This window comes from Galeopterus variegatus, unplaced genomic scaffold (genome assembly GCF_000696425.1).
Source record: "Galeopterus variegatus unplaced genomic scaffold, G_variegatus-3.0.2 Scaffold3616, whole genome shotgun sequence".
Classification (NCBI taxonomy): domain Eukaryota; kingdom Metazoa; phylum Chordata; class Mammalia; order Dermoptera; family Cynocephalidae; genus Galeopterus; species Galeopterus variegatus.
The window spans coordinates 216,407-231,797 of record NW_007729727.1 but is presented as its reverse complement, the minus strand read 5'-3'; positions in this window follow the sequence as shown (position 1 = coordinate 231,797).

The window sequence follows — 15,391 nt, the reverse complement described above, 5'->3', positions numbered from 1 at the left end:
CATCCTCTCAAAATATCTATAATATTACTGGCAGCATTTCTAGCTTTAACTTCATAAGCCCCCTGTGATGCAGGATGTTAGGTACCACATCTCTTTATTTTTGTGTCTATGCATCTTTGTGTCATTTTAGAGGAGTGTTCAAATCACAAATCAAGGTTTTTTGATTTGGCCGTTCCTTGGCATGGTTTTTTCCACAAATTTCTCAAGGTTCTGGGAGCGATTAGCCTGTTCCAACTGTTCCAAAGTCTACTTGAAGTTGACTTCCACAGCAGCAGCCAGATCCCTCTGGAATGAATCTGTTTATTAGTGGAGCAGGATAGCAACTTTCGAATGTTCCAAGCAGGATTGACATAGGCTGCCTTTTTCCCTGTTAAGGATGGAATATAATTTCTTAAGAAATTGGATGGCCATTGAAGCTGTCTTTAAACTAACATCCAGTTTGAAATTTCACATTGGAAGTTTTTCTTTTAAAGACAATGTCAGTTATACTGCATCATATTTGATTTAGAAGCCTTATTTTTAGATTAAGACCACGCATACCGTTTCATCCCCCTCACCCACTTTCCCATCACCACCAAATTACAATTTTTGTTTTATCAAAGCTGCAACCACATTGTTATGGCTTTCTGGAGTTACTTCAAGAACCTGCCCTTCAGTTTCCACTCATTATTTCATTGTGCCAAGAGTCTGGCCTTCATGCCAAAAATGCACTATTGACTCAGGTAATAATTTAACTCAAGGTACAGTTGAGTATCACATCATGAATCTGAAAACCAGGAGATTCACTCCCAGAATGTAACCCATATAAAATTAGTGACTCTATGTGGTCCAGTATTTCCAGCCAACAGAATTCAGCCCAGGATCCAGAAACATAAATAATTAATTTTGTCTCTGGAAAAATACAAAGGAGAGCCCAACTCAGTATACAGACTAACATTTCTTAAAAGCTCCACTCATTTCTTTTTTTCTCCTACTCTCTCACACAGGGATATGGGCTACCCTTCTGCTTCTAAAAGCTCCACTCATTTCTTTTTTTCTCCTACTCTCTCACACAGGGATATGGGCTACCCTTCTCTTATTACTCCCTTTTCTTATTCTCCATTCTCATCCTCCACAGACTTTCCCCTGCATTCTTTTTGCATAAGGCATGCATTTTTCCTCTCCTCTCCCTTTCCTTCCATGTCTCAGTTTCCTCTCCTTTCACAAGTCTCAATATTTCATCCTACAAATCTTTTTATTTTCATTTTCTTTTGTTCTTTCATCCCCACCAGACTGCTCTGAATTTATATAATAAAGTCTAAGGGGAGGTGGGGAGGACAAAGGAAGCAATGGGACAAAGCTATGTTATTTCTTCCTGGGGGCATGGAGGTCATCAAATAATATATTGTTTCTGTCACATTGTAATGAAATAATTACAAATTAGAGCCAATATAATTTGTTGCCTCTATGGACTATATTTTTGCTCACTACCTTCCCACTTTCCCACTTTTTTCTCTCTTTGAACTGAATGCTTTGGGTTTTCAATTTAAAACAAAAAATAAGGCAATTGTTTTTCCTTTCTTTTCCACATTTAAGTGAAAGATGTTATAGTGAGTTACCAAGTTAGTGATATTCATTTCATTCAGTTCTTTCTGTCTGCCCAGAAGTGAGTTAGCCTTGAGGGTGCAGAAAAAGAAAATCTCATATTTGCTGCTCCAGTGTGAGAAAAAAGTTTTCTTCTGCCTTTTCCTTCCCTCTATGTCACCATCATAAATTCCCAACAAAGAAAGTTCAATGACAAAGGTATTTTTTTATGTATGCAATTTAATTTTACATGTAAAAAATCCTTCCAGAGGGCTGCTTTCTTCTCAGCATTATAACCTTGACTACTCAAGGAAATAGTCTCCCAGTCAAAGAAAACATTATTAATTAGTTTTCTTTTATAAAAAAAAATCTAAAACCAATGAGAAATTAGAGAGAACTTATGTTCATTATGAAAGTTTGCAAAAATATGAGCTGATCTTTTAGAACTACGATTTCTCTAGCTTAGCCAAATTTCAACAAAGACATCTATTCTTGACATAACTCTGTGAACATAGAAAGATGGAGATTTCTTGTAAAATTTTCTAAAACACGTTGCTGCATCATTTGGAAAAAAGAAAAGCATTTAGACTGAAAGATGGGGATATGTTTCACTTTATAGTTAACTACCATAAAATAATAATTTGTGAAGTCTTTCCAGTTCTGATTCCTTAACCAACTCAGTCTTTCTCTGCTCCAAACTTAACGGTGAGATTTACACAAATATTATTACATATATGGAACAACAATTTTAAAATCCTCAAAAACTTTCTTATAATTTACCTTTAGATTTGAAAATATTTTTATGATGGTGAAAAATTAATACTTCAAGCTTTTCTGTTTTAAATACCCAATTGAAAGTTAATACAATTTTCTTGGAAGTGTAATACCTCTTGAGGGATACTCTCTTTGGAAATATGTTTTATGAGAATCCTAAATGTACCTGGAGAGGTTTCATTTAGATTCATGTGTCCTATAGAAGCAAGCTGTAAAGTGGTACGAGCATTGTCTTTGGAGTCAGACCATTTAGGGCCTAGCTCGACAGATCCACTATTTGTGTAACACTATGTAAACCATTTAACCTTCCTGTTAAGAATCCAGATTATCCACAAAGCTTACCGTCTATGTTAACTTGATTTATTATTTCACTATCTTCATCAACATAACTTTACCATTCCAGAAAACACTTGTCAGGAAGAATAAAGATCCATCAGACTCTTCAGTAGAAGGAGGTAGTTTAAAAGTTTTGTTGCCTTACTGTGTTCACTGATCCTATGCTACTGTATCCTGATCCTTTCCCGGTCTAACCAAACCTCTGCCACTCTCAAAAAAATATGTTAAAGGAGACTTCCAAACTTCAGTAAATATGCCAATTTTACCATCCCTGCTCAGAGATTCAGTTAATACTTTGTTAAGGTAGTAGTGCTCTGCAATAAGTAAGCAATAAACTTCACCTGGTCTATTCAAGAGGTGGTTCTACAGATATTCTGGGGAGCCAGAACTGGACATGAGTCTCAGTGTTTTTGATTTGTTAAATGGTGTTGTTGGACTACATCGGTGGCTCTCAATTGTGGTTTTATACTAGAATAACTTGCCTTTTATGCATTACAGATACCAGAACACTACCTTAGATAAATTATTTCAGAATCCTTTGGGCAAGACAGGCTCCATGGGGATGCAACTTGTATAGTCCCACAGTACCCCATGACTAGAAGGGCCCAGGGCTGTTGCTGTTGTTTTGAAATAATTATTTGTGAATAAGGGGTCCTGATTTTCATTTTGCATGGCACCCTACAACTATGTAGCTAGCCCGACCTTTAGATATAAGGCATGAACATTTTATACCTCTTCAAGTGATTTTAGTGTACAAGCAAGGTTAAGGAACACAGGACTAGGATTTCTCTTTGAACTATACAGCACAATAATAATATAGGTGGCATTTATTGAGTTATTGTATAAAGTGTTTTACATGCACTATCTCATTAATCTGAGAGATGAGATTTGAATCCAAAAAGTATTAGTCGATAGCCCATGCTCTTAGTCATAATTATATTGTCTCTGTCAATTAATTTATTGAGCAAATATCTATTAATTGCATCTGTATTGGTTTTCTATTGCTGTTGTAGTAAATTATCACAAACTTAGTACCTTAAAACAAAATTTATTATCGTAAAGTTCTGGAAGTCAGAAGTTATGAGTCTTAAGGGGCTAGAATCAAAGTTTTGGCAGGTGTGTTCCTTCTGGAGGCTCCAGGGGCGAACCTGTTCCTTGCTTCTTCTAGCTTCTAGATGCTGCCAGCATTCTTTGGCTTTGTTTTGCTGCTCCAATCTCTGTTTCCATCATCACATCACCACCTTCTCTCCTATTGACCTTGTTGTTACCTGCCTTTTATAAAAACTCTTGAGATTACATTTAGGGCCACTCAGTTTATAGAGGATAATTTCCATTTTAAGGTCCTTAATTTAATCATGTCTGCGAAGTCCCTTTGCCATGAAAGGAAATATATCCACACTTCTAGGGATTAGAATGTGAACATATGGTAGCCTGGGTGGGGGCATTATTCGGCCTCCCAACATCTTGTATGCCACACTCAGTTTTGGACACTGGAGATTCAACTGTGAAAAAGTGAGATGGACATGTAACTTCGAGGACCTTACATTCTATTAGGGGGCACAGATAACAATAGATACATAAATAGATAAATAATATAATTTCAGATTTGCACAAGTGTTGTGAAGAAAATAAAGAAGGAAAAGGGGCAGGGCCAGGGAAGGAGGATGCAATTTTATATAGGGGGGTCATGGAAGGCTTCTCTGAAAAGGTGCCATTTGAACAGCATTTTTGAATAAGGAGAGTCAGCAATTGGAAAATCTAGAAGGTAATTGTTTCTTGGAGAAGCAAGAGCAATTGTAAAGGCTCTGGAGTTAGAATAAGTTTTATATCTTCAGGCAAAAGTGTGCAAGGAGAAGAATAATTATACAACAGGATGGGCAGATTATTTAGCATCTTGAAGGTCACCTGGTAAGAAGTATAATTTTTATTCTAAGTGTGATGCATGAAAAGCCACTGGAGGGTTGAATGCAGGGGAGGAGGAACATAATTTGACTTACATTTTTAAGTTCATCATTTGATCATCAGTTCAAGAGGATGGTGGCTTGGACCAGGATGGTTAGAATACATATGTTGCTTAATGGTGGGAATTAGGATATAACGTAATGTTATAGTCAACAGGACTTGTTAGTGCATTAGATGTGGAAGGTTAAAGGGATACAGAAAAATTAGTAATGGGGAGAGAGAGAGGGAGAGAGAGAGAGAGAGAGAGAGAGAGAGAGAGAGAGAGAGAGAGACCTTCTGAGGAGGAATATTAATTGGTGATCCATGGAACCCAGTTTGGCAAACTACTTTAGAATCTTATGCATTTCCATAAGTGTGCCTATCAAGGGAAATGAAAAAATGCAGATTCAAAGTTCATGTGTCTTACTAGTCTAACTTGAATTTCAGATACTGCTTATTTTATATGTGTCCAAATATTTTGAGAACTTATGTATCCTTTATGGATAGGAATTATTTAACAAATGTTGATTTTTATAGTAGTAGATACTGACTCCAGACTGGAAGAATTGTCAAAACACATTTTACTTCTGCTTAGAAATATTGCTTAAGATATATAACCTGCCCATAAGTTTTGAGTTCTTCATTTTATGTTTCCTGTGCTTTTTGAACCTGACTATCCATTGAGAGACTGTTTCCTGTGCATTGAAAATGATGCCATCTCCTTTCTGGAAAATGCAAATGTCTATCAATGCTGAAATCTCATTAACAGAGACTTTCCTGTTACTGAGAGCTGAAGAGGCAGGTAATTTGTATAATCCCTATCCACATGATTTCTGGAAAATCCTATTAAGATAAAAGGCCTAAGTAGAGTGAGCTGGCGTGCTTCTCAGTGTTGTCTAACTGAAGAGATAAATGTAGATACTCAGAAAGGAGAAAAAGGTAGAAGCAGGTCTTCTTGTGAGGAAACGCCAGAGGCTAATTTATTATTGTTTTCAGAAGTGACATAAGAGCTCAGAGGGACAATTGCCTTAGAGAGTAATTTGAAAGCCACTTGATGTAAAGGAAGTAAGATGAATTTTTTCCCAATTGTCTTTCTGCTGCAGGTTCACCACATTGTTTTCAATGTTTCAACCTATCTTTTTTCTGATTTTTCTCCCTCTTAGACAAGGAGTACAATAAGATTCTTATACAAACGTGTATTTAACTTTCAGGAGTTATTCCACTGTGGGTAAAGCATGGATTAGGGGGGGGAAAGAGCTACAAGATTTCATTATAACATTGTCTCATTATAACTTGGAAAGAAAGCCATTACAAACGTGTATTTAACTTTCAGGAGTTATTCCACTGTGGGTAAAGCATGGATTAGGGGGGAAAAAGAGCTACAAGATTTCATTATAACATTGTCTCATTATAACTTGAAAAGAAAGCCAGCCATGAAAAGTTTGTCCTTTCACTAAAGGGGTTACCCATTGCTGAGGTTTTATAGAAATACAACAAATCAAACACCTGAAAAATTGTCTGCTTTTATTGCCTATAATGAGCTGAGTGGTTGACTTCACTGAAATGCTGGACAGAAGTTGAAAAACAGCCTTTGTTTTCCTGATTATAACGATGCTATCGGCATGAGGTAAATTTACAGGAGCCTACAGAACCTTGGGAACATTCTGTGTTGTTTATTATCCAGGGGAGAGCTGAGATAGTGATGGTCTCATTTAGGAAACTGAAAGAGTCTTTCTTTGAACTTGACAGCTGCTGGATGGGTTCCTTAAGAAAAAAGGCCCATTGCTCAGGACAAAGTTCCACTAGCAATACCCTGCCAGAGCTGTGAGGGTTAATGTCCACCTGGGGATCTGGGATTCAAGGTCAGAATATATGTCATGTGTCTATATCTTCTCATACAGAGCAAAAATTTTCTAATGTTGGGATTTCAAAAAGCCAAGTGACCTGGCTTACTGGCTAGATATGTTATCTGTTCCTAATCTATGAAGCCTTCCATTTTTCTGGCACATATTCTTAAGATAGTATTTCACAAGGAAAGTTGAGAGGAATCAATCATTCTACTCTTGTGGCATCAGAAACTACATTTGAGCACTATGACTATTTCAAAGTTTCTGTTCTGCCCTCATTGGTGGTGTTTGAATGCATTAGAAAGCTTCAGTTGATAAGAGCCAAAATAGAGTCCTTAAATCAAGACTTAATGTTAAGTGTCAAAATCACACAACACATACATACACAAGAACCAACTTTTTAAGGAGGATTTCTGTAATTTTACTCAGTGAGATTAATGTCAATGACTTCAAATATATCTAGTCCTATAGATACTGCACTAAGTTACATTTAACCATATATTGCAGTTTATATGAATAAATAAATGGCAATTTCATATATTTGCATAATATAAAATATTGTGTGTATATAGTATATGTGTGTGTATGTATGTATGATATATATTTTATGTATCTTATTACCTTATTACATTCTTTCCTGGGTATTCCCATGAGGGGCAGTCTGGGTCATTGAGAACTGTATTTAGATGGTAGTAAAAGACACCCCAAATGTAAAGAACCCAGTCCTGCCACATTTACCTCTGGCCCCATCATCAGGTTACCGCATCATCCCAAGATGGCTGCTGGAGCTTTCTGCATTCTAGACAGACAGAGGAAAGACAGTGGGGAGGGCAAACGGTGGGCCCGCGAGCTGAGCCAGCCCCCCTAGAAGGTTATTTGGGAGGGAGGTACGGAAATAGGTGGGCGGTGGAGGGTGGGCTTTTTATTTTATTTACTTATTAATACATAAAACACATACTAGTTCGGCAGCCTAGTGTACTAATATGAAATTTAAACAACCTTTCTGTTTCCTAGGACCTGACAATGTGTAGTCTGAATAGTTTGAAAGATACTTGTGTTACCTATATTTAAAGTTATATGTTAAAAACAATGCTTGGTGGTGGAGTTTGGATGTGTTGTCCCCTCCAAAACTCATGTGGAAATTTGACTCCCAATGTGGCAGTGTTGGAAACTGATTGAGTCATTGGGGTGGATCCCTCATGAGTGGATTAATGCTCTCCCTGAGGGAGGGGGGAGTAATGAGTGAGTTCTTGCTCTGTTAGTTCCCGCGAGAGCTCCTTGCTTAAAAAGACCCTGGCACCTTCTCTCTCTCTCTTGCTTCCTCTCCCCATGTGATCTGCTTGTACCCGCTGGCTGCCTGCCTGCCACTTTTCCACCATGAATAGAAGCAGCCTGAGGCCCACGCCAGAGGCAGCTGTCCCAGAATCATAAGCCAAATAAACCTCTCTCCTTTATAAATTACCCAGTCTCAGGTATTTCTGTTATAGCAACACAAAACGGACTAAAACACTTGGTAATATAGTAATATTGGAATTACCAGTGGAGGATGACACTGAAGCACTCTTTACACAGAACAGTGTGGTGTGTCCACTCTTGCACCACTGAAGAAAGGGGCCCTCATTCATTATGTGCATCATGCCTCATGCCACTTGGACCCAATGTTCTTAAAGAAGTGACCACCAATAGAAATTGGAGGATGACACTGAAGCACTCTTTACACAGAACAGTGTGGTGTGTCCACTCTTGCACCACTGGAGAAAGGGGCCCTCATTCATTATGTGCATCATGCCTCATGCCACTTGGACCCAATGTTCTTAAAGAAGTGACCACCAATAGAAATTCAAAGAAAGACCAAATCAATATTTTGAACTTTCAGGAGAGAACAAATCTATGGTTACTAGAGGTGGGAAAGGGGGAGGGAAAGAGGGGGTTAGTGAGAAATTGGGTAAGGGGAACAAAGAATAATTACGATTTGTAACGATGCATATGCTGATAATATTGATTTGATCATCACGTACTGTACACAAAAAATGGTAGTCAACATTGTATCCCCAAAATATATATATAATCAATTATGCTTCAATTAAAAAAATACCAAATAATCCATGGAAGTGTAAAAACAACAAAAAAAAGTAATTGCCTTTCCTAAGTAATAATCAGTGTTTTCAATTTCCCGTTAGCCTAAGATCTGTACAACTTTTGTTCAATGAGTTTACATATTAATTTTATGTAGTACAATGATATTATTGCATAATATTATTATACTTATTAATATATGATATATAACACATATTAATATAATATTATGTTGAGTGAATTTATTTACAGTGAAAAGCAAAGAAACTATGTTATTGTAGACTATGAAGCCTAATATTGGATAAACGTATGATTTCCTTTAAGAATTTTAAAAACCTGAGAATCAGTCTTCACATAATTAACCTATGTTGGTCTGAAATCTTACACTGAACAATTCACCAATGGTCCCAGGGCAGAAAAAAAAAACACCATTCCTACCAAACAATTCCCTCAGGGATAGTAAGTTAGAGGATAAGCATTTTTTAATTACGCTATCCTTTGTGGACGGGCAACTACCTTTACTTGCCACAAAGGATATTTCCAGCAATTGAGTTGAATATCAGAATATAAGCAAGCATTTTATATATCTTCAAAAGCCCAAGTTGTTATTATTATTTTTTACATCAATCAACAAAAGAAGGAGAGGAAGGATGGAAATTCATTCGATCTACTCCTTTCCACAAGTCCATTTGCTTTTAGTAAATTTGCATAGTTTCCACACACATTGAACATAAAAATATTCTCTTTAGAAATTTCCAAAAGATCTTGGTCCCAACAATTTTCTAGTTTTCAAATATTCTAAAAGGAGATTTTCATTTGACATGTACATGAATATTTAACTTTCAGCCTTAAGTGATTGGGAATAATTTACATGAAACATGCTATTAATAGTCACCTATAACATTCATCAGAGGGTCAAATAGTTGGATACCTATCAGAAGACTACATGCATCTGTGTCTCACCCTCCAAGACAAGGTACCTGCAGTATGCAAATCTATTCCTGACGTACACCCAAGTGCAGTGATTTCCTTACAGCATCACCTTTCAGGTAGAACTATCTTTCCTATCTGGATAAAAATGATCTACCTGAAGAAATTAAGTATTGTTTTAAATATCAAGAGCTTTTCCTCTTAGCAGAAGACTATAGTTTAAGCAAAACTGCACTGTTTAAGGCCATTTCAATTCTGATTCCTAATCTATAAAATCAGAGAGTGTGATATCACAGTATTAGCCAGTCTATTCTCGCTCATTCTTGCAAGTGCAGCTGTGTTTTAAGAACAGCCTCCTTTGGAGATTGCTTCTTTACCCCTCTCTACACTGCTTACAGAGAGCATACTTTCTAGCTTCTGTTTTCCATCTTCTTTGATTGTCAGACTTGGGAATATCTTTACATCTCTGTGGCAAACATTGTGGCATCAAGTTAGTTTTTGGTTAATTAAAAGGACAGGGTTTAGTTTCTATTGGTTACATTCATAGTATGAAATATTGTCTTAAAAATATTATTAAATGAGTGAAGAAAGATAGGCTATTCAATAAAGACGATTAGTTATTTATCTGAAAAAATAAATTAATTCCTACCTTAGTTGTTACATACATCAGTAAGATTGGGTTACCTTAAGTGACCTAGAAGGACAAAGACATAATTTTTGATCACACTATGTGCCACTCAGGTGTTGCCCAGGGCTCTTCTCATCACTCAGGCTGACAAAGCAGCCACCATTGGAACAGAGCTGGCTTCTCTAGCAAGGAAAAGAGAGAGAGGAAGCATCTTCCACTGATGATCAGATGCTCCAACCCCAACTTGACAGTCATCAGACACTAACGATTGATTGACCATAACTAGACATATAGTCCAGAACCAGCACGGCCCCCTCCACAAGGAAACCGGAACATGCAATCTCTCTATGGACCTTGAAGGCAGGAGCTAGATATAGTTATTGAACCAAATATTTGGTCCCTTCTGCTTACTGACACAAAATAGTGACTGCCACAGTGCACGAAGATTGGTTCCAGATGGAGGAAAATATGAGACAATGCCTTTAAGACCTCTGGAGGATTTTCTAAATGAGACTAAAAAGCCCAAATCACCAGTAACATTATTGATCATTTGACTATATTAAGTATTTAAATTTCTGTACAATAAAAGGCCCATCATTAAAGATCTATAATTAATTTTTTTGGCAGTACATGGAATATCTTTACTTAAAAGTCTTTCATGGGCCGAGGGCGTGGCAAATGAGACTAAAAAGCCCAAATCACCAGTAACATTATTGATCATTTGACTATATTAAGTATTTAAATTTCTGTACAATAAAAGGCCCATCATTAAAGATCTATAATTAATTTTTTTGGCAGTACATGGAATATCTTTACTTAAAAGTCTTTCATGGGCCGAGGGCGTGGCACACTCAGGAGAGTGCGGCACTGGGAGCGCAGCAGCACTCCCGCCGTGGGTTCGGATCCTATATAGGGATGACCGGTGCGCTCACAGCACTCACTTGCTGAGTGTGGTGTGGCCAGTCTCAAAAAGGACAAAAAAAAAAAAAAAGTCTTTCACAAAACACCTACTGATGTAAGAGAAAATATTATAAGCACATACTAAGATGTGTTGCTGAAATGGCAAGAAAGCAATCAATATTCTCAAGAAGCCAAAACAAAACAAAACAAAAGCAAGTAAAAGCTCAACTTAGTCCTGTCCATGAAGAATGCCAGTGTGTGGAGCTGCATGGGGGTGATGAGACTAAGTTGTGCATATAAAAATGGGAACCTTAAGGACCAGTGAAAGGAGGTGGGGAAAAAGTCCTTTGCTGTAAGGGAAGACTCACTGGAAAATTGCCCATCTTCACCTACTGAATCTGGGTTAGTGGGAAAAAACAAAACAAATAATCAGTGACCAGTAGTTAGTGGTCAGGTGATTTGTTGCCTGTATTCATATCAATTGAGTGATCTAACATACATCCATCCAACCATCCTGCTGGAAATAATTAAAAGTTATTTTAAATATAATAAACGTATTTCTAAAGGCATCAAATTGCTCATAAAATAATAAGGAATAAAAAGACCAAAACCTGTGAGATCATGAGCCCAGAGAAGTAAGCAGAGTCCTAAAGCTGCTTTCCTCCCAAGGTCACATGCTAAACCTGATGCTTTCTTGGGGCTGTATTTCTAAAGGCCTCATGGACCTTGGGGAAAGCACAGGCAAACCATATAACTTTAAAGGTGAATACTCAAAAGGCTGTCAACTCAGGGCAGTGGAAGCAGAAGTCAACCCTTTGTACCCCTTATCCTCACCTCCGCTCTACTCCTGGGTGACTGCTTGCCAAGTTATGTTGTTGTTGCAGAGCATGAAAAGAGATCATTAGTTTGTAACTACCTGCATGCATACCATTTCATCCTAGCTTAAAGCAAGCACCTTAAAGAGCAACACTTTCAGTAGGCAAACAAGAAAAAGAAAGTCCAACCAGCTAGTGACAACCTTTCTAGGACTTGGTTCTAATTGTAACAAGGAGAGAGAGAAAGGAGAGGGGAGAGAGGCAGGAGAGAGAGCAGAGAAAGAGAGAGGGGAGAGAATTAGGAGAAGGAGATGAAAGGGAAGAACAGAAAAAGAAGACAGAAAATGAAATTAAAGATGAAAACAAGGAGGGAGAAAGAAAAAGAGAGGAAGAAAGAAAAAAAAGAAAAAGAAAATGAGGGAGGCAGAGCAAGAGGAAGGAAGGAAGAAAGAAAACGGAGGCTATCTAACCTCATGCTGTCAATCATTCAGGTTTGAGGCTGCACTGGCATGATTGGTGTGTGAAAACAAGCCCAGAATTCAGTAAAAATGTACCTTATACATGTATGTCCTAAGTATGTGAAGAAAACCTACCAATCAATAACAACAACAAAAATTCTAATATAAAAAATGGCCAAAGACATTTCATAAGAGTGGAAAAATAAAAGGCCAATAAACAATAAACAGATGATCGAAGTCGTTGGTAATCAGGAAAATGTTTTTATAGTTGTAGGAGGCACTCACTAGCCGTCCAGGATACTCTGCCTCTTGCTGACTATTGGTGCTTGAGGCATTGAGTCTCTTCTAGTGCCTAGAACAGTGGAGATTACTAAGATTCAGCCAAACCCTATCCTTCGTTCAAAATAAAAGGCCTCTTAAAGGGATAAAAACAGGAAATGAGACATTCTGCAAACAATAGTCTTAATTGCATCTCAGGATAAATGACAGTGAACATTCTGCTGAGGATGTGTAGTTCTCATTGCTTCCTTCTAGTTCATACTTGAATTTCCCTTGAGATGAAGGAGCAGGAGAGAGTTCTTCAAGGTGGCTCTCTGGTTTGGAAAATATCAAGGGTTGTGGAGGAGTTGGGACACTGTTCTGCAGAAGATTTTATTGGAATTTTGGGGAGGATTGGATGTAAATTAAGATTCTATGAAGTACAGCAGAAAAAAGAATCCAAACAAAAAAATCTATCCATTGGGCTACTGTGAAGAAGGGGGCCTGAACCCAGCAGGTTCCATCTGTATTGGCACTTACCATCCTGATTCCAAACTTGGGTGGGGGTGTGCCAGAGGGCACAGATGCAAAGACCAGAACTTGTTTTGCTATGGTGGCCTCTTCAGCATCTCACTTCACAGAGCCCTAGAGAGGAGTTTTCAAGAATGTACTGTCTCTAAAAGAATGTGAGATGTTTAAAGAATGTAATGATTACAAATCAACAAAAGCTGTTATAAACTTCAGCCACTTTTAGTTCTACCCACCAAAAGGTTAATTAAGAAATGTGGGACTACATTTCAGAGTTTATCTGCTAAGATAGTACTCCAAATCAACTGTTGAGATGCAATAGCATGGGAGAGTGCAACTATTTTTTAATTCAATGCTCCTTTAAAAAAATCCTTTTTCACCCTCCATCTTGCCAAAACTGTGGTTCTCAAGAAATGCTGTGCATCAGAACCACCTGGAAGGCTTGTTATAGCACAAATGGCTGTAGAGTTTCTTATTCAGTAGCTCTGGGGTGATGCATGAGAACTGACATTTCTAACAATTTCCCAGGTGATGCTGAGGCTGCTGGTCCCACGCCACACTTTGAGAAGCCCTTGCCCTTACGTCTCGTCTTTAGTTTCACCAGGACTCGACCTGCTTAAGGTTTATTATTGAATATTAAATTGCCTTTTCATCCCAATTACTTAGTTGCAAAGTGCTAATAGTTTCAATAATTGGTAAAGTTGTACATGAATAACTATGTAAATAAAAGGGCATGCTTTAATCTGCAAATTTTGACTCAGTACTCAAGAAGCAATTAAGATCCCTTACATCAACTTTCATAATAATTTTACTGTAAAATTGAGTTATTTAGAACTTGCTTATCATATTAACATGTTTTTATCACATTCCAATAGCAATTTTAGTATGTCATTTTACCTATCACGACACTGATGCAGGGTATTTGTGAACTTTAAGAATAAGTCTACGTATAATTCGGAAACTGTTAAAACTGATAAAGGAATTCAATAAAGTTGCAGGATACGAAATCAACATACAAATTTCAGTAGCATTTCTGTATACTAATTATTATACTGTCCAAAAAGGAAATTAAGAAAACAACCTTATTTAGAATAGCAACAACAAAAAGATTAAATACTCTAGTGTAAATTTAACCAAGGAGGTAAAAGGCCTGCATACTAAAAACTATAAAGCACTGATGAAGAAATAGAAGAAAACATATAAATACAAAGATAGTCTGTGCTCACAAATTGGAAGGATTAATAATGTGAAAATGGCCACACTACCCAAAGTGATCTATACACTCAGTACAATCCCTATCAAAATTCAAATGTCATTTTTCACAGAAATAGAAAAAAAAATTCTTAAATTTGTATGGAACCACACAAAACCTTGAAGAGCCAAATCAATCTTGAGCAAAAAGAACAAAGCTGGAGGCATCACACTCCCTGATATCACAACATATTATAAAGCAATCATATCAAAACAGTAGGGCACTGGCATAAAAGCAGAAACGCTGACCAATGGAACAGGATAGAAAATGCAGAAATAAACCCACACATTTATGGTCAACAGATTTTTGACAAAGATGTCAAGCAGACGTAATGGGGAGAAGACAGTCTCTTCAATACATGGTGCTGGGAAAACTGGATATCCACCTGTGGAAGAATGAAATTAGGCCCTTTTCTTATACCATATACAAAAATCAACTCAAAATTGATCAAGAACTTAAATGTAAGACCTGCAGCTGTAAAACCAACAGAAGAAAACATAGGGGAACAGCTCCATGGCATAGGTGTGGGCAATGATCTTTCAGATATGACCCCAGAAGCACAGGCAACAAAAGAAAAAATAGACAAATGGGATTACATCAAATTAAAAAGCTTCTGCACAGCAAATGAAACAATCAGAGTGAAGAGACAACCCACAAGCTGAAAGAAAATATTTGCAAACCATACATCTGATAAGGGGCTAATATCCAAAATATATAAGGAACTCAACTCAATAGCAAGAGAACAAACAACCCAATTACAAAAATGGGCAAAGGATCTGAGCAGAACTTCTTCTAAATGAGAGACATGAATGGCCAACAGATATATGAAAAATGCTCAACGTGTCTAATCATCATGGAAATGCAAGTGAAAACCACAATGAGATGTCACCTCACATCTGTTAGAATAGCTATTATAAAGACAAATGATATCAAGTGTTGGTGAGGACGCAGAGAACAGGGAACTCATGCATTTTTGGTGGGAATGTAAATTAGTGCAGCCATTATGGAAAACCATAGGAAGCATCCTAAAAAAAAAAAAAAAAAAAAAAAAAAAAAGGAATAGTACTACCATATGACCTAGTAAT